Source organism: Lontra canadensis, unplaced genomic scaffold (assembly GCF_010015895.1).
Source record: "Lontra canadensis isolate GAN:19392208 unplaced genomic scaffold, GSC_riverotter_1.0 scaffold48, whole genome shotgun sequence".
In the NCBI taxonomy this organism is placed as follows: Eukaryota; Metazoa; Chordata; class Mammalia; order Carnivora; family Mustelidae; genus Lontra; species Lontra canadensis.
Window position 1 is genome coordinate 14,941,142 of NW_022631042.1, and position 20,595 is coordinate 14,961,736.

Below are 20,595 nucleotides of genomic sequence, written 5' to 3' on the forward strand. Positions count from 1 at the left end.
CTATTATGAAAAATACTACAAACTTCAGGTAACAAGTATGGTGGCTTCCAGGTATGTAAAATAAAAGACTAACAGGCAATCATGTGGTTAAAGGGCCCCTGGAGAACATGACAAGAAGATGCATGTTGGCTGTACTCAGAGGCATGGGAACAGGGTGGCTGAGGAACATTAAGGAGAGTGAGCAGTGTTGAAGCCCCTGTGGATGCCCTCTGGTCCAAACTCTGAGTCATGGCAGAATTTGTTCTTGATGCAGATTGAAAGCTTCTGTATGCCCAGTGGTTTGTAAACTGGTAATGAAACAATGACACAGTAGAAAAAGACACAGGTGAACTGAAATACCCAGTCTCCAAAAGAAGTCCCACTAGATCCTCAGGAGACAATTTGAAGGACAATAGCCAATGGGAAGCATTGTGTTAGGAACTCTTCTCATTGGCATAGATTGCTGGTCTCCCAAGTAGAAAGATGGCCATGATGGTGGAGTTGACCAGGCTCTTCAGGAAGAGGAGGAGGTACATGTAGTAGGCAGATGTGTTCATGAGCTGCAGCTGCTCTAAAAGGAACATTTTATTAATTTCATGTGTTGTTTAATATACATTTCTGATGACTTAGATTTAAGTGACACTCTCACACCAGCACAACTGGGTAATAAACAACTCTATCACCATTACCACCACCACCATCACCACCACCAAGACAACTCAGAACCCACTTTTCAGGTCAAGTCAGTCAAACACTTGTGAAATTCACCTGGGATTTCCAAAGTACTAAAAAGTTAAAAAAACACAGCCTTTTTTGTTTATAATGAATGAATCCATTGGAAAAAATGCATTGGCAATAAATAGCTTTTAATATTTCTTTGTCCCCACCATGTCTCTAAATAAGTACACATTAAATGCCACTAATTTTGAGAACTTTTAATGCAAAGCTTAAACCATATTTAATTTTTTAATAGTCTATGAGATTATTATTTTCATTCCCATTTTACAGTAAACTCAGGACCAGGAGAGAAACCATTTGCCTGATTTCATGTAACTAGTAAGTACTAGAATCCAGGTTTCAATCCCAGCAACACCATATTCAAGAGCACTTTCTCAACTGCTCTTTAATTCTGCACCTCCATGTGCAATAAATAACCAAGACATCAAAATGATTAAGCAAAACTATAAAGTTGGATGATGGTGATGATGAAGATCAGAGCCCAAAAGTTCCTTGATATTGAACAAGGAGAGTGGATCAGCAGAGCTAGAACCAAAGCTCTTCATCACTACCTTTGCTCCTATGTGGGGAGAAAGAGCCAGGAGCTAGTACTTAATGGTGTAGCAGCTAAGTGAGATACCTATACTAGACATTTCACATATGTCACATTATATCTTCTATGACTGAGTTAGGTGTTATTTGTGTCATTTTTGGTGGGTTCAGAAAATGTAAATAGTTTACCCATATTCATGTAATTTATAATTAAAAGAGTGGAGTTTAAGTCCAATCTGTGGCACTTGAAACCCTAAACTCACATCCGCTCTTCATGTGTGCACCTGTCTCAGGACCTTGGTTTTGGGATTTCAGGAAGAATAAAAACTAAGGTAGTATATGAACTCTAGATTTGGATGGTCTGGGATGAAGCCATAGATCTCACTGTGTGGTGTGGAGACTTAACTAATTTCAGTTCGGTGACCTCATGTGTAAAGTGGGAATAAAATCATTCGTAGTGAGTATTAAGGAACTAAACAAAATGCACTCACAGTTCAGCACAACACCTTCTGTACAAGAAGCTCTCTGTCAGTTCATGTTATTAACTAGCAGCAAGAACAAAATTTTTTTAAAAAATCTAGAAGCAACTTGATAACATGTTTTCCTCAGTCAATAGAAACAAAAGCTACAAAAATGAATGAAGTTCATTGCTGAAGGAATTCAGAACACATCCAAACCAACATTTGTAAAGGACACTCCTGAAAAATTATGGATTGACTTTAAATATCACCCAGTGTATTTTGCAAGATCCTGCCATTCTGAGTTTTCTCCCTGAAACCAGGGAAGTTCAACAGTTATGCTGATCAGATGGGAAAACGTTATAGTGTAACATAAAGGCAAACATAGATTAAAAACTAACCATTTTCATCATTCAGAGAAGCTTTTGTGGAGTTAATAGCAGCAAGCTCTAAAAGAAATGAGAACAAGTATTCCATTGTTTATATCTTTCTTTGACATTGTCTCTGTTGTGGCTATATGGGTAGATGGATGGTAGATGATAGATAGATAGATAGATAGATGACGATAGATAGATAGATAGATAGATAGATAGATGGATGTTTCTAGTAGAAATAAAAAATTAGGGTTGCCGGGATCCTCTGCAGCCCAACATAGACAAGAGGCCAGTGAAGCAGATCCACCTCCTCTGATCATTCTTGGCAAGATCCCATCAAAGCAGTACCACAAGCCTGGCAACACACAAGCTGTCCAGACAAGGGCCAACAGCACTCCACAGTGAGTCCTGCTCCAGGGAGAGGGGAAGACAACCACACACCACTCTGTGGCCCCAGCAGTCGGCTGGAGATAGGCAGTTGGTCTAACTGCTGGCCCCACATACCAACAAAAGCTTCTCAGAGGACAACGTAAGGAAAGTGCCCTGCAGTTTGGTGCTACTTAATTTCTGTGCAAACACCTCAACCAATTCAAGCCCAAGGCAACCCCAGACCAACTCACTAACACTACAGGCACTGGACTCTGCCTACAACAGGCGGAGAGTCATTGCAGGCTGGACTGAAGGCAAACACTTCCCAGCCACAACAGGAGGGTGCACACAACACACAGAAGAGACACCCCCGAAGCACCATTTTCTGGTGAAAAGGAGATATTGCATTGCCAGGCACTACAGGACCTCTTCTTCATAAAGTCACTACTTCAGTGTGGGAGACATAGCTGACTTTCCTAACACATAGAAACATACACAGCACTAGGCAAAGTGGGGAGACAGAGGAATATGTCCCAAATGAAAGAGTAGAGCAAAATCATAACAATAGACCTAAAAAAAAAAAAAAGAAATGAAATAAGTTAACATGTCTGATAGTGAGTTAAAGTAATTCTTATGAAGATATTTGCCATGAGGCCCTCCACAAAGAGATAGGAGACCTAAAAAAGAACCAGTTAGAGATAATGGACTTTCATTAAATGAAAATAAAAGTCCACTGAAATACATAGCAAATAAGTGGAAGTAGAAGAGATCAGCAACCTGGAGGACAGAGTAAAGGAAAGTAATCAAGCTGAGCAGATGAGAGAAGAAAAGTATACAAATGAGAATAGATCCAAGGAACTCAGTGACACTGTCAAGCATTACAGTTGTATGATACAGATCCCAGAAGGAGAGAGTAAGAAAAGGGGACCAAAGATTTATTTGAAGACATAATAGCTGAGAATTTCCTGAATCTGGAGAGGGAAAGAGAAATCCAGATCCAGGAGGTACAAAGATCCCCCAACAAAACCAACCCAAAGAGGTCTGTACCAAGACACAAAGTAAATAAGATGGCCAAAAGTAGTGACAAAGAGAAATTTTTAAAAGAAGCAAGAGAGACAAAAGCATTTAGATACAAGGGAAACCCCTTAGGCTATTGTGGGTTTTTCAGCAGAAACTTTACAGGCCAGAAGAAGGTGGCAAGATACATTCAAAGTGCTAAAAGGAAAATACCTATAGCCAACAATACACTATCCAGCAAGATTTTCATTCAGAATAGAAGGAGAGATAGAGTTTCCCAGAAAACATAAGTTAAATGCAAAACCAGCCACATCCCCATCACACATAATGCCATCAGCCTATGAGTCCCATCCACAATCCAGCCAACCTCCTGCCTGAGTTAGTACACATGGCCTGCCACCTGCTCAATGCCAAGTGAACATTGACAAGGGCCCAAAGTGACACTCTTCCACCTAAATTCCAGCCCCGTGCTCAAGTTTGTGCACAAGAGTGGGCATAATTATAACAGCAGAATGAAGAAACCCAAATAATGACATTAATTCTGTGCAATATATAGTAGATAAAAAGAGATTGCTAGGCTGAAAATATCTCCAACAAGCATATCAAAGAATAATACATACAGCATGATTCTGGCTAGTAAAAGAAATGAAACCGGGAAAAATAAAATAAGACTAGAAAAATAAAACAAGATGAAATCAGAGAGGGAGACAAACCATAAGAGACTCTTAATCATAGGAAACAAACTGAAGGTTGCTGGAGAGGAGGGGAGTGAGAGGATCAGGTAGCTGGGTGATGGGCATTAAGGAGAGCACTGAATGGAATGAGCATCGGGTGTTATATACAACTAATGAATCACTGAACTCTACCTCTAAAACCAATAATATACTATATGATAATTAATTGAATTTAAATTAAAAAATGAACTCCCCCACACAAAAAAATTAGGACTGTCTGTATAATCTTACTCTGGTTAGTTTTAGGAAAGGATATAAATAAATACAATAAATATAGGAATAAATTCATCCATGTTATGTCTTCAACAGCAAACATTTTCACTGAAATAATTTCATCTCCTCTTCATCACAATTTAGGTGAAAGCAAAGGTAAATGTTTAACTCTACTTTGATCATTGGACTAGATAAGAATATGTGAAATAACAAAAATTCATCTGAGTAAATTTTAAAAATCTAATTGGCTGTATTTATCAAACTATTCATGAATTGAGCGTCATCCTATCAGCAAGTAGAGGGAAACTCCATAAACCTACAGGAGAGGTTTTTCAAAATAGTAGTGAAAAAGAAATTATCAGCAAGGAATCCATTTCTTTAGGCAAGGCCATTCTCCTCAGGGGAATAGATGGGGCCAATGAGTAAACATCCTAGTGCTGACCAAGAAATTCCCATGTCAACTGGTTAAAGGCTGCAATTCTAGGTGTTGAAAATGCAGCTGGGTAGGTATGAAGACTCTAATGACTTGTGGCCTTAAGCTAAGTGAGTGCATTTTGAGTGTGGTTTTCCTTTTTAACAACACTGCCTTTTGATCATCTCTCAGCTTAACTGAGAGATGGGTACTAGACTGAATGTATTAACACCACTCTCAGCAACTTCTCTGAAGTTCTCACAGTATTTGATGTTCTCCTGGGTGATGTTCACAGGTCTTGACATTTTTGCTTAACCCTTGTGATAGTCACAGGTTACCACTTCAGCTTTACGATTTTTAAGTTAGTCGTTCTCTTCATTCTTTGTGATGTTCCAGTCTTAGAAAGATCATTTGCTTGGAGATTACTGGCTTTGAATTTGCATGCCAAGCTTCTGAGAGAACATAAAGCTCAGGCAGATTATTTTGATGTCTGTAAACAGGATAATTCCCCCCATGTTTGAAGAGCTATTTGATGCCATTGGCCCCAAGGCTCAAAGCAATTAAAATCAAATAAGTGAGAAAGCCCCTGCTGAAGGAATCACTCTGTTAAGCCAAATGGTTCGCAACATGAACTGATGTTATTGGTCTTTAACTTCCCCAATAATGTTCACCTGAGTATAGCATGTAGCGTTGCCTATAGCACAGATCTAGCCTTGCTCAGCTAAATCATAATCAAGGGCTATCTTGCTTTTAAGAACTGCTTTGTCCAGAGTCTATGGACTTTCTCTGGGTACCCATTGCTTCAGGAGGGATTCTGCAATAATTTTTAAAATGGAGGAGAAGATCTTGATCATACCTCATTTCAATGATCCCTAACCATGGAAGTAGGTACCAGCCAAAGGAATGAATCCTGATGGCTTCTTGGTAGTCATACCAACTCAGGCTATATCTTTAACAGAGTCAACCAATGAGATGCCTTATTTACCTTGAGAAAAATTAGAACCAGGGTTAGGTTTTCTACTAGCCCAAAATAAAAATTTGCTCTAAAGTCCAGAGTTTTACCCCTTTAGCAATGACCTGGAGATACAGGCTATTGCCAGAGTAAAAGAAAAGAGGGAGAAAGGATTTCATATTTAGTTAAAGTATGAAATCTTGAACCTTTGTTTAGGTGAAAGCAATCTACTTGGGTATCAGCTACTTCTCTTTCTCTCAATTTGATTCAGAAACTCCAGGGTCTAGGCAGAACCAGGTATCGGATGGAGACTTCTGTAGCCCTGTGATGTGCACCTGAGGCTTAATACCTTTTGTTTGACAGTAGGAGCACTAGCTAAGATCCCTCTTCTGCTGGGATTAGAGGGGTGTCATCCTCTGACAATGTGTGTAAAATACCTAATCACCAGACTCCAACCTGTGACTGAGAGGACACTTTTAATTGTTTTCTAAGAAGGTTTCTGTAACCTGGTGATAACAGGCTTGAACATCAAACATTAGAGACTTATATTAGCTGGTCAGACTAGCAGGTGACACAAAAGATCAACAGAAGGTTGTACAGAGACAATTCCAGAAAGTTTTCAAGGTTTTCCTAAAGATTCCTAAGATTTTCCCTGTGAAATAGGGGCCTTGATCACTGGAGATCACAGAAGGTGTGCCCCAAGAGGGAACCCATTTTTAACCATGTCTTTGCCACAATGAGAGCATCAGCCCCTTGGCAAGGAAAGGCTTAAACCCATCCAGAAAATACACAAACAATGACAAGGGCATATTAACAACACATACTGACAGTGGAATGAAGTTCAACTGCAGGTGTTCAGAGAGTCCAGAGGGAGGAGGCATGAAGCCTCCCAAGAGTAAACAGTTGTTCTGGGATTATAGACCTGATAAATTAGACATTGATGGTAAACTGTTTCATACTTTTGAGGTCTCCAATTGATGGTTACCATGCCATTTCCCCAAGATTCAAAAAGAAGCTTTTAAGATTTTGCAATTTTGTACTCACCTCCGTGGCTCTGTCAGTTAAGCAACTGCATTCAGCTAAGGTCCTGATCCCAAGGTGCTGGGATGGAACCCTGCATCAGGCTCTCTGCTCAGCAGGAAGTCTGCTTTTCTCTCTCCGTCTCCCCCACTTGTTTTATCTCTCTCTGTCAAATAAATAAAACTTTTAAAAATAAAGATTTTGTAATTTTGCTATATATCTGTAATCTGGGAATATAGATCTTAGGTGGAAATAAACAGATGTGTCAGAAAAAAATAAATAAAAATTTAAAAAAGAAAAATAAACAGGTATATCAGAAAATGGTGAGCTACTCTCTGTAGAATTTACGGAACCCATTAGCTAAGACTTTGTGTTTCTCAGAGGCAAACTAACACCTAACACTGTCTAGAATTGAGGATTTTCTGTTTTACAGGGTAGCTCCTTGTATGAAGTTTTCTTGAGGTTTATGGGTAACCTACTGCTGATCCAACCCATTTCCTGACCACCTTGTGCTATCAGGGGAGTGTTCTTGAGGTAGCAAATGGTCTTACAGCCTCTAAATGCTTGACTCATGCCCACCAATTTTTGTGGCTTCTTCTTCCTTCCTCTGGTAGCAGTAGTCTTTATCTACACTCAAGACTAACAATTATGTGCACACTAGTGTATGGACAGTTAGAGATGTTACTGAGTTCTGGCCACAGGAAGACTCTGCACCACCAACAATTCTGGAAACTTGCTGAGGTTCCCACCTGGGGAACTTGGTCTGAAAGGCTAGGGGCTTGGCCGTGGGCCGATCCTTCAGCCAGTTAAGTTGGACCCTGGGCAAATATACCAGCTCAATAGGACTCCAGAGAAACATGCCAGCTTAACTTAACACTGGCATAGCACTCTGCCAGCCCAAACTGACCTGGCCTGTAAAGCAAAACCAATTAGATTAGAAGTTTGAACACAAAGAGAATGGAGATTACAACCAAAAAAATCTCACCCACTGCCCTTGGAACAAGTGAGAAAGATCCTGAAATCAAAGGGCTCACAGTTACCACCTCTGTGTTTTGCTTTGTCTCTAAATGCCCCTGGGAGTCCACTTCAGATTCCATCACTGCCATCAAATATGTTAAAAAACAAAAATTTGGGACGCCTGGGTGGCTCAGTAGGTTAAGCCTCTGCCTTCAGCTCAGGTCATGATCTCAGGGTCCTCGGATCGAGCCCCATATCAGGCTCTCTGCTCAGCGGGGAGCCTGTTCCCCCTTCCCTCTGTCTGCCTCTCTGCCTACTTGTGATCTCTCTCTCTGTGTCAAATAAATAAATAAAATCTTTAAAGAAAAAAAAGAACAAAAATTCAACTACATAAATGTTAAAGATCTAATGGTGCTATTTTTCAATCAGTCAATCCCATCTAGGAAGGAGATGAGAACTCAGAGAGGGAGAAGAAAAAAGAAAATTCTTAACAAAGAATTCACTGCTTTAGGTAAGGTCAGCCTCCTGAGAGGAATGGAAGGGGTCATCAGGAAAACTCTTGGTACTGACCAGGAAATTCCCATGTTGACTGGGTAAATGTTACTATTCTGGGTTAGGTATTAAGTCCTGGTTTAGTGACTTGCAACCTTAAGCTAAGTGTTGTCATTTTGGGTATGTGAGGTTTTTTGTTTTTATTTTTGTTTTTGTTTTTTCAATGCTCCAAGAAGACAAAGTTTTACTTCAGAAATTTCAACTTGTATATAGAAAACTCTTCACAGGTGTTGTTATGTGCTTGTTCCCCACTGCTTAGAAAAGGTACTTGTGAATCACAGAGAAAAGCACAAACTGATTCCTTCTTTATGGGCCTTCTGTGGCCTTGTTCTGTACTGTTAATGCTAGGACTTGACTGAGTCTAATGAATTACTGGGTCACAGTGGGGCCAGAACACATTCTTCTGTCTGCTGACACTGTATGAATATGACCAGTGTCTACACCAATGGAGCTCCTTTGGGACACCATGCTCGAATCATGCCTATATCATGGGTACCCTGAGTGATTAGGAAAAGTACATTTGTATTACTGTAGTGATCCTTCTTGGAAGAGTAGTTCATCCTGCATCCCTTCCAGGCCTGGCATTCATCAAGACTGCAATAATGTTTGCTGAGAAGTTTTACCAATGGTAAGAAATATATTCATTGTGTAGAATGTAAGAACTTTTAACACGTAAGCCTCATCAAATCTTTATTGCAGGGTGTCAGCTTCTGCTATGTCCTCAGCTTGCCTTCTGTTCCCTCATCAATACTAAAACCTCAGTAGCCAAATTACTATCTCTGGTTGAGCTGTGATTTGGCTCCATCAAATGAACATTTTGTCCTCTAACTCATTGTTTATGGGTTACACTTTGAGTAGAGCAAGATTGAAGTGAGAAGGACTGTGATGCTGAGAAGTACATTCTTGAAAGATTGTTGTTATGCTCTTATTTCTTGATCAAGTAAAATCATCAAAAGCGGACACTGAACATTTCTTTTGTGTGAAGTTGCTACATGCTCTCATGTGTATTGTTTCATTTAATCCATAAATGAACTATAAAAAATATCACCATGACATTAATATTTATGATGATCAAACTGACATGAGAAAAGCTAAGTGAATTTGTCTTTCATTTTTTCTCTGTATGTTCCATAGGCCATGCTATTTTTTTAAGATTTATTATTTATTTTGGGAGAGAGAGAGAAAGAGAGAGAACGAGCACAGGGGAAAGAGGCAGATGGAAGAAAACTCAAGCAGACTCCATGCTGAGCATGGAGCCCAATGCCACACCTTGATCTCGAGAGCCTGATATCATGACCTAAGCTGAATAAGGAGCCACCCAGGTGCCCCCAAAGCCCATACTATTTGAATTCTATTGGGAAATAGCATGACATTTATTAACATAAATGGAACAACATTAGAGAAAAATTTCTATTTGCTTGTTTTCATTAATACTTGACAGAAAATGGAGGGTCATCCCTTTGAAACAAAGAGTTCTGGGAGGTTATATTCATGTTTATATGCACATACCTTTGTATATAGAAGGAAAAAGAATCCCTTGATCAATTTTTCTTCTATCACTCTCATGGTTGACGATACATTTGTGTTCTTCATCCATTGATGCTCCAGTCACAGTCAGCCAGCTGAATTTCATGTGTTGTCATTAGTCTTCACAGTGTCTCCCTGCTGGGATTTCAGAATTGTTTTGTCATCCTTTTCTCCCCAATCTATCTTGATAACATTAGGGGGAAAATCCTCAAGAAAACAAAGATATGTTCCAGCCCTATGGAATTTTATTTCAGTAATTGAAGGAAGAAAAATTGTGGGCTTGGGAGAAATATCTTCATCAGGACTTTTATATGTTTAAGAAAGTGGAATAACAATTAAAACATAATTAGAGGGCACCTGAGTGGCTCAGTCAGTTAAGCGTCTTTGGATCCAGTCATGACCCCAGGGTCTTGGGATGGAGCTCCACATCAGGCTTTCTGCTCAAGGGGGAGGCTGCCTCCTGCTCTCTCTCTGTCTGCTGCTCTGGCTACTGGTGCTTTCTCTCCCTTTGTCAAATAAATAAATAAAACATTAAAAAATAATTAGAGAAACACAAACATGGTGTGGTTACACCCAGAAATAATTAAAGGAAGGAAAGTTGCTATAAGATTAGTGCTTACTGTGGCTTTTCATCCACAGAGGGTTATGACATGCTTATTTTCTTAGTTTCTATGGGAAAAGAGATTCTAGAGGTGTGTAACTTGCCCAAAGTTACAGTTGTAAAGAGACTAGATCAAAACAAAACACAGTCACTTCTTCGAATGGGAATCCATCAGGTTGATATTTTAGTTATAAATATGGATTCCATGACCATTTCTTTCTTTTTTTTTTTAAGACAAGTCTTTTATTTGGTAGTGTATTTAATTTTAAATTAGTGAAGTGTATCCACCTTTTTAAAAAACGATTATTTATTTATTTATTTGACAGAGAGAGATCACAAGTAGGCAGAGAGGCAGGCAGAGAGAGAGGAGGAAGCAGGCTCCCTGCCAAGCAGAGAGCCTGATGCCAGGCTCAATCCCAGGACCTCAGGGTCATGACCTGAGCCAAAGGCAGAGGCTTTAACTCACTGAGCCACCCAGCTGCCCCCCCATGCCCATTTCTAATACTGTAATTCTTCTCCTTGGTTTTTGATTTTATAGAACAACTCCTCACATCTGAAGCACTTCAGGATTTTGAGTAGGGCAATGTCTAATGCTGCACCTCCAAATTATTTACAATGCCTGAAATTTAGAAACAAAATGACTATATTTCCAAAACTTGTATTTAAAAAATTTATTGATTATTTTCAGAAATGTTCTTAGAGTAACCTAATCAAGTAATGCAGGTTTCAGAATTTTGTTCTGCCTTAGGAAATATTCACTAAAAGTACAATCTATATTGGAATTTCATTTGAAGTCACCTTGGCTAAGAAGACACCATATTTTGACTCTTAGCATCTCACTCCAAATATGAATCTGTCCTACAAGACTGCTGAACCTGTTGTAGTACCCCTCAGTTTTATTTCATTTTACCTGCTGAATAAAGTTCTATCTAATGGTGTCATGTTAACAGTCATGATCGAATTTCTTGCAGATATAATGACAAATTATAATGAAACATCATGGTTCTCAAGGGCATGTCCCTTGAAGCCTGGATTATTTCTTGCTTATACATGTATTATTAATTAATGATTTAAGTTACAAACAATAGAACTCTTTCCAATTTGAGTTCCAACTGGAACTCAAATGCTTTAGTAATTTTCTCTTTCCACTAGTTTGGAATTAGAATAATAATTTCATGGACCATTTCCTAAGAAAAAAAGAGTTGGATTTCTCCCTTGAGAGGAAAGGAAAAAGAATTCTTCAGAATTTTTGCCTGTGCATAAAAGCTCCTTATTTTTATACTAAATGAGTAAGCAAACAATGAGGCTTTTTTTTTTCATACCGTAAGTAGAAATTAGGTCATAATGTACTTGTTTTAATTTTGTACATCTTCTTTATAGTACAAATAGTATTTTACTGATTATAATAGTAAGACACTGTATATTTCCTCAACCATATACTTTGCTTTTAATTTTAAAAGCTCATTATATAAAACAAAATTTATTTTTCAAAGTACATAGTATTTACATCATTTTTGCCTCAAGTCAATATAGTAAAGAATCTAGTTTTCACCTTAAAAAGTTTGGTTTTTATAAGAATACTTCTGATTCATTATAATAAAGCACTTGAAAATCAAATAATGAACTTGGAATAATCTGGATGATAAGACACTATGTTTACCTCCTGTCACTTTGCCTTAGTTAGATTCCTGAAGTTTCATTCTTGTCAGGATAAGAAGGTATCTTGAACTTCCATAATTTTTTCAACGTGATAGGTAACTGAGCATTAAATAGTATTCTTGATTATATATGGTTTGTGCTTATATTTTATGGAATTATGTTACATGTTGTTTCATTCAGTATTCCTTTTTCTAAAAATATCTTATTTATTTATTTTAGAGAGAGAGAGTAGGGGGAGAGCAACAGAACAAGAAGGAGAGTAAGAATCCGGAGCAGACTCTATGCTCAGCCTGGAGCCCAACATTGAGCTCAGGACTCAATCCCACTACCCTGAGCTCATGACCAGATGCTTAATTGAAGAGCCACCCAGGTGCCCCTCAACATTCTTAACTTATTAAGAGTTTTTTTTTAATGGCCATAATCATTTTCATTCACTTATAAAATAGAAACCTGTTTATTCTTTTTTTCATTTTTATTTATTTTTTAAATTTCTTTTCAGTGTTCCGGAATTCATTGTTTATACACCACACCCAGTGCTCCATGCAATATGTGCCCTCCATAATACCTACCACCAGGCTCACCCAACCTCCCACCCCGCCCCCCCCCAAAACCCTCAGTTTGTTTCTCAGAATCCACAGTCTCGTGGTTCGTCTCCCCCTTCAGTTCCCCCCAACTCACTCATCTCCATCTCCCCATGTCCTCTGTGTTATTCCTAATGCCTCACAAATAAGTGAAACCATATGATAATTGACTCTCTCTGTTGACTTATTTCATTAATGTAATCTCTTCCAGTCCTGTCCATGTTGATGCAAACGTGGGTATTCATCCTTTCTGATGGGGGCATAATATTCCATAGTATATAGAGATAGTTTCTTCTTTATCCATTCATCCGCTGAAGGGCATCTTGGTTCTATTCACAGTTTGGAGACTGTGGTCATTGCTGATGCTATGAACATTGGGGTACAGATGGCCCTTCTTTTCACTACATCTGTATATTTGGGGTAAATACCCAGTAGCGCAATTGCAGGGTCATAGAGTAGCTCTATATTTAATTTCTTAAGGAATCTCCACACTGTTTTCCAAAGTGGTTGCACCAACATGCATTCCCACCAACAGTGTAAGAGGAGAAACTGGTTTATAAAATGAATATTTTTATAATATATTTATATTATAAATATAATATAAATATTAAAATATATATTTATAAATATATAAAATATAATATATTTATATTATAATATTCATAATCAGAAAAATTTCAGGTAAATTGCCCGAGTTGTATATACTTGATGGATATAAAACAGTATGAATTCTATATAAATTAACCAAGTACAATGACATTTTCAATTAAGTATGGTATTTTGTATCTGCATATCAGTATTGATTCAAAATTCCTCTATTTTTATTCTCCTCATTTTTGTTACAAAAAAAACTGAGGGTTTTGGAGGGGAAGGGGTGGGGAGTTAGGTGAACTGGTGATGGGTATTAATTTGGGCATGTATTGCATGGAGCACTGGATGTGGTGCATAAATAATGAATCTTGGAAAACTGAAAAAATACAATTAAATTTTAAAAATACTTAAAATTATTTCTTATATAAATATGAATTTCAAAGTTATGACATTTTTAACTATATTTAAAAGTAGTAACTGTATTTCTAAATGAATTCCTTAGTGTTTTCTAAATAAAATTTAAATTTTTAATTTTTTTTTTTCTACTAAATACCAGTATGAAGCCCAAACATTTTGGTGTCAGACATGGTATCATAAGATAAAGGACTAAGATTTAAGTAGATAAAACAACTTACAAATACCAAAAAAATTAATATTTTATTTTGATTTCATTTTTGTGTCAAGTTAGGGAAAAGTCCATTAAACAAATACCTCTAAATTCAGGGATTTTGTGTATCATTTTACAGTAAGGTCACTTTCCACTAGAGTGGTTAGAAGTAGAGCCAAATCTTCAGAAGAATTTCTGCTCTGTCAGTATGATTGGCTACAAACCACTCTCCATACTGGATACAATTATCCCTTTCGGTTTGAAATGGGGCAACATCTACGCAGAACCTGTTATGTGTTAGACAATGTGCCAAGTACCTGATTTACAGTCTCTCATTTGATTTTCATATGCCTCCCTCATACATCCTGTTATCCCATCTTTTGGATTAGGAAACTGAGGCCAGAGAATAATCACCCAAGTTCACATAAGCAGTAAGTGGTGGAGTCAGATCTCGAGGTCAGCCTGAGTCCAAAGTGCAGGCTTTCTGCCAACTTCCTTTCACCAGCAGAAAAGGCAATGTGTCAACTCACACAAATTATCTGTCATGATCAACTTTGTTCTTGGCCAAATGTTTTCAAGACAATTACACATGTAGTGCATGAACACTTCATGCAAGTCCACTAAGACACAAGGTCAGATGCTATTACAGTGTTTGCACAATGTTATCTATGCTGACCTTTACTGTAAAGATTAGTATAGAAATCTTTCCTAAGATAACCACATCTAGACATGCTATGAAAATGAGAAATCATAATTATCATTACCATTATTATTAGCAATTTGTTTGTGATGACTGTGTTCTCCAACATGACATTTTAATCTCATGAAACCAAACCTTCCCTTACTAATGGGAATGCAGTATTTGGGGATAACAATTGGACCTATGTAAATTGAGCACCAAGATTTATTCCTTTGTTTGCATCTCTCTTTGCTCTACTAGGTCTGGAATTATCCGAACCATGGTCACTGAAAGTGTGTCTTTCACACACAATTATTAGGGAATCACTTGTCATATCTTATCCGATGCCTTTCCAGTGATAAGAAAATCAAAGTTAGTAAAATTAGTAAAGTAAAGAAGTTAGTAAAGCCTAGTAATAAGGGGTCACTTCATGGAACAGATTTACCTGTGCTGTCCAAAGCAAATGGCATTTTTCCCCACCAACAGCACAATCTATGAACATTCCAAGCTCTCATCAGAAAAATCTACCTCAAACTGATTTTCTTCTAGTTCATGTCCAAAGTTTAGCTTCAAACTTCTACAGTGGGCCTTCATGATGGAACAATGAAATCAGTGGCTGGTTGCCTTGACCTCCAAGCCTCTTATTGTCACATTAGATTCCTAGACTGTCACCTGCCTGACCAAGTCTGCTGAAGGTCACTATCTGTGAATAACATTAAATATCATGGGGCCTATAATAAGGATGCAGTGGTAACATGAAGTGCATTTGTTAAAGACCATTTCTTCCATTTTATAAAATGTATATGGAAGGCAATGTGTACTCCTTCACTTCACATTGATCTTAAATGATTCAGTCATTGAAGTCCTTTTCTCATTTTATGGTGGGAAAAACATATTTCAAAATTTGGTGTGCTTCATTTTCTCAGTTAATAAAAAGTATGTACTCTAATACATTTTTCTCTTACCTTTGAAGATAAAATTGTACCCTATGCTTCGTGCTAGATAATCACAGGCCTTTCTTCTTCTGTTTTCATTTCCTTAGTTCTTTTGTTCTATTTTTATTCCATTGCCTAACTCTTTTCATATTTTATCTTAGCGCTTTTCAAATAGATTTTGAAAATAGGGAGTATAAATAAATGAGATTATGCTGAGTGAAATAAGTGAAACAGAGAGATTCAATTATCATATGGTCTCACTTACTTGTGGAGCATAAGGAATAACATGGAGGACATTAGGAGAAGAAAAGGAGAAGGGAGTTGGGGGAAATTGGAGGAGGAGATGAACCGTGAGAGAATGTAGACTCTGAGAAACAAACTGAGGGTTTTGGAGAGGAGGTGGTGGGGAGTTGGGTGAGTCTGGTATTAAGGAGGGCACATATTGTATGGAGCACTGGGTCTGATGCATAAACAATGAATCTTGGAACACTGAAAAAATAAAGTTAAAAAAAAAAACACCCCACAATAGCTTGGTCTACCTACTTTTAAAACTTCTAATAAAAAGTTAAATGTATATAAATAAACTTTTTCAAGACCTGAAAAATAAATAAATAAATACATAAATAAGAAATAGTTTGTGCACTAGAGCTTTTTCTTTTTCAGCCCTAGAGCTTGATATTTAGGTGAGGTCTACATCAAAGGTGACATGAAAAATGGGAGAAGATATTTGTAAATCCTGCTCTGTGATATAGATGCAAAACATTTAGAATTCAAACAAGCTGAAATGCCAGAGCAGAAGATGAAGCTTTCACTCCAAAATTAAGCCTCATAAAACAGAGGTTGCCTTATGTTTTAGTTTGGGCAACCTCTCATTTTAAAAGATGGTCTTCCAATACTCTTCTTTGATTAAACAATGCACTTGGACAAGATATCAACCTGAAATAGACTCAATTAAAGTCAGTTTAGAGCTAGTATCAGTAAAAAATAAATACATAAATAAATAAGTTTAATATGGATTTGGTAAATATTACATGGCATTAAAGTCTCTATACTCTATGCTTACATTGTACATACACATAATAACAAAATAAATGGAAAAAAAGGCTTTTATTTTTTAAGTGGATAAATGTGTCTTCCAATAAAATATCCAAAGACATCATCATTAAGGTATCCCCAGAAACTCAGACCCCAAGATGACTTTGAAAATTTGCTCCAATATACACATTTTAGATAGCGCTGAAGAATCTGAACAAAATTTTTAGTGAAATGTGAGGTTAAAAAAAAGTGGTATTTCTCATGCTATTTATAATAATATAATTTTTAATTTGTAGATATAATCTAATGAAGATATAAATTATTAAAAATGAATATGTGAGGGATGCCTGGGTGGCTCAGTCTTTTAAGTATCTGTCTTTGGCTCAGGTCATGACCCCAGGTCCCGGGATGGAGCTCACCACACTGAGCTCCATGCTCAGTTGGGAGTCTGCTTCTCCCTTTCTGTCTGCCTCTCATCCCAGCTTTTGTGTGCTCACTCTCTCTCTCTCTCCCTCTTTCTCTCTCTGGCATGCATGCTCTCTCAAACAGTAAATAAAAAGTTTTATTTAAAAAGTGAATTTTTTACTTTTTATTTGTATTAGTATAATTTTATATATTCAATTATAAAATCTCTTCCTTGTTTATATCCAGATGTTTCCACTGAAAAGGGAGAGATCAACTTAGGTTGAGACTAACAATATATGAGGTATTGCTTACTACATTCTACTCATTTTTAGAAACATCCAAAATGAGTCTTAGAAATTGAAAGTATTCTACAAATACTGACCAATTGTTCTAAAGTGACCTGTGGAATAGATCAAAATTCATATATTTTTCGATACTCCTGATTTTAAAAACTCCACTGGGTGATAATTGGAATTTGTAGAACTGACTTTTTAATGATTGACCATGTACCAACCTATGCAGTAGATATTTTCATATTTAATTTCATTTAGTTCTACAGCATCCACTTGAGATGGTTCTTACATTGACAGAGTGAATGGGTGGAAATATAGCAAATGCTAACAGAATAAGTGTCATAATTTTTTAATTTTTAATTTTTTTCGAAATTTTTCCCTAATGGGCATGTATTATTTTTATACTGCTAAGAAAGCAAAGATTGGTGAATGAAAATTTATTTGCTGAAGGACGAGTATACAGAAAGCAAAAGATCCAGAAACAGTCCACATCTTTCTCCGCACCTCAGTCTCCTAAAAATAAAATTTTCAAGACCTCATGAATTACATCTATTTAATTAGGTTGCTAGAATTTATAATGCAGTCAGTTGGGGGGGGAAATGGGACTATAAATTTGCTTTTCAGTTTATCAATTCATATATGCCTATGACCACAACCAGAAAAGTACAAAAATATTTCTTTCACTTTTCCAAAGTTTCAACAGCCTTGTGAAAATTCTTTGAAAACATTTATTTGACTAGATCCTTTAGGGTAGATACATCCCTATAGATGTTCTCCCTCATCCAGCAAAATTTTATCTCTAAGTCTAATGAAGAATGAACAAATTTACTAGACTGAATTTAGAAAAAACAAACCCAGCTTAAGACATTCTTGGATATGTTTGTGCAGTTGAGTATGTCGATACCTGATACAAATTGCCTTAGACAAAAAGACAAGTTTATCAATTTTTGTTAATTATTTTCTTTTAGTTATTTTTGGAATCACATAAATAAAATACACAAGTTTCTATACAAGTTTTCAACACAGAAATCTCTAAGGGGCCTAACAGCTCCACCCTGTAGAGAATCCCAGATACTCTAGCTAGTTAGCTCCTTGTTACTGTCTTCCATGCTAGCTCAGGCAGCAACTACCCCCAGAACTAGGACAGAGTCAACTATGTCTCCAAGGATCCCACTGTTATTTATGACCAAACTGGGACCAATCCTAGAATTCTGAGCCAGCACCAGCACATAGCCTGCCCCCACTCTACCCACACCCCAGCATCACTGCCTCCCCTCCCCAACTACAGGAAAGAATTAAAAAATATTTTACCTGTAACCCTGAGAATTGTGCCAGGACCAAGCACTTTGCTGCTCTTCCAGCTATTCCAGGTAAACTGTCTGAAAATTTTTTACAGAAATTTCCCTGTGCACATCTTTTAAAATGTGTTTGTATTTTTTCAATATTTATATGTAAATAGACACTGCTAACATTAAACAAAGATGAATCTCAAGCAAAATCACATTAGATATGAACATAGTCAAGAATGGGTGACCTGGCCCCTTTCTGTTTGGACAGATTGTGTCTGTCTTTCCCAACTCACTCACACACATTGGAGAGTCTGATTTTACCTTTTCTCACTATGTTTTGGAAACTTCTAAATCTTTTCTCTTAAAAGATTTTTATGTATTGTACCAGTTCTCTTCCTAGATGCCAGTTCCTAGATGCCATTCCTAGATGTACCAGTTCTTTTCCTAGATCTCCTTTTCCAGGAGATGTGTTCCCTCTGTTTCTGCAACTTAGTTACTACTTCTATGATTTTACAGAGGAACAAAATAGAAATATTGTATTTTAATATTCAATATATGAATGTTCAATATTTTATAGGTATATATTTTTGTATTTCTACACATTGAGGGGATGGATATCTGGTTTGATTATAAAGTAATTTCTTTCCAGAATTCAGTCCTCTCTGATACAAGAACAGATGAGTTTTTAGAGTATGAAATATTAATGATGATCTCTTAACCCATTTATTACTGAAAAACTGTTCCTTTGAACTCCAAATTACCCTAACAAGTTCCAGGATATTGATTTTAAAACCCTGAGCTGCTCATCAGAAGATCCTATTTAGTTTGTTCTTTCTGCAGCTGTCCCAGCAGGAGTGCAAAGGCAGCTCTGAGTTCTGCAACTGAGACCTACATGTAGTACAACTGCTCCTGTTCTTCTGCTAGCTTCCATAGCCCCAGCAGATTTGATCCCAATACAGAAAGATTGAATGGAATGGTGTCCAAAGGACTTGCCTTTTTATAAAAATACCCTAAATTTCACATTGTGAAAATTTAATAAGTGCAGATTCAACATGACTTCCTTGATGTCTTGGGAGGAAGAGAAGCAATTTTAGTGCCATGATTAGAAATGGAAGCATTGTTTTCTGCATGAGGAGTCATACAAATTTTGAGCTATTACTATTACACATTCAATTACATAGTCTACTTAAAATGTCAGACTACAAAGGACTATATATTCAGAATACATTTATGGCTTAACGTTTCTCATAGCATATAATGGTATAGACCATGCACTAAGGAACAAACAAGTATCCATTGGGTCCCAAACTTTGCCATAGTAACTAGTCATGTGAATGTAGGCAAATAACGAACTCTCTAAGCCTCAGTTTCCCATCAGAGAAATTGGAATAAGAAGATGCCCTGTATAATGCTCTTAAGGATTGAGATAAGGCACAGAAACAAGGCAATATGGTGTCTGACTCTCACTAAATATTCGTTAATAGTATTATTGTCTTTAATTGGATGGTTTGAGGCCCATTTATCAAATTTTCTGCTAAACAAATATGCAGATTTTATAAGCAATAAATATTATATAAATTAAGAAGGCAAAGGAGTTCTTGAATCCGACATTTTATGCATCTGGCAATCACAGGCCAAAATACATGGGGCTCAATCAAGCAGCAATCTAGAATACTTATCCACTAGGCTACAAGCTTTTTGAGTGTTGTGACTGTGTCTTGTGCACCCTTTTACCTCTAGTGTCAAGCATAGAAACTGTGTTCAATAAATCAACAAACAAGGATGTAAAACCATGCTGAGAGCTTCTTTTCATGGACTTGAGATGAAATGGTTTTCTGAGCTCACAAATTTCATTAAGCTGGACCATCTCTAGGCAATATCACAAGAGGCACAATAGCACAGATTTTGACTAAACTCAGTCTACCCACTAAGGAGCTAGAGTAATAATATTATGCTTATTTATTGATGCTCTATAGTCATCCACTGTAAAGGCTAAATTTTTTGCACTGCTCTTAAGGATGAGATTAAACGCAATCATATAGATTAGAGAAAGAGCACTACAGCTACTTCATCAAAGAATGTCTCAC

At 37.1% G+C, this 20,595-nt stretch overlaps 1 pseudogene; it reads right to left on the bottom strand.

The window, feature by feature from the left end:
* Positions 1 to 295: 295 nt before the first annotated feature.
* The window catches only part of LOC116876954, a 50,184-nt pseudogene continuing 29,884 nt past the window's right edge, over positions 296 to 20,595 (bottom strand).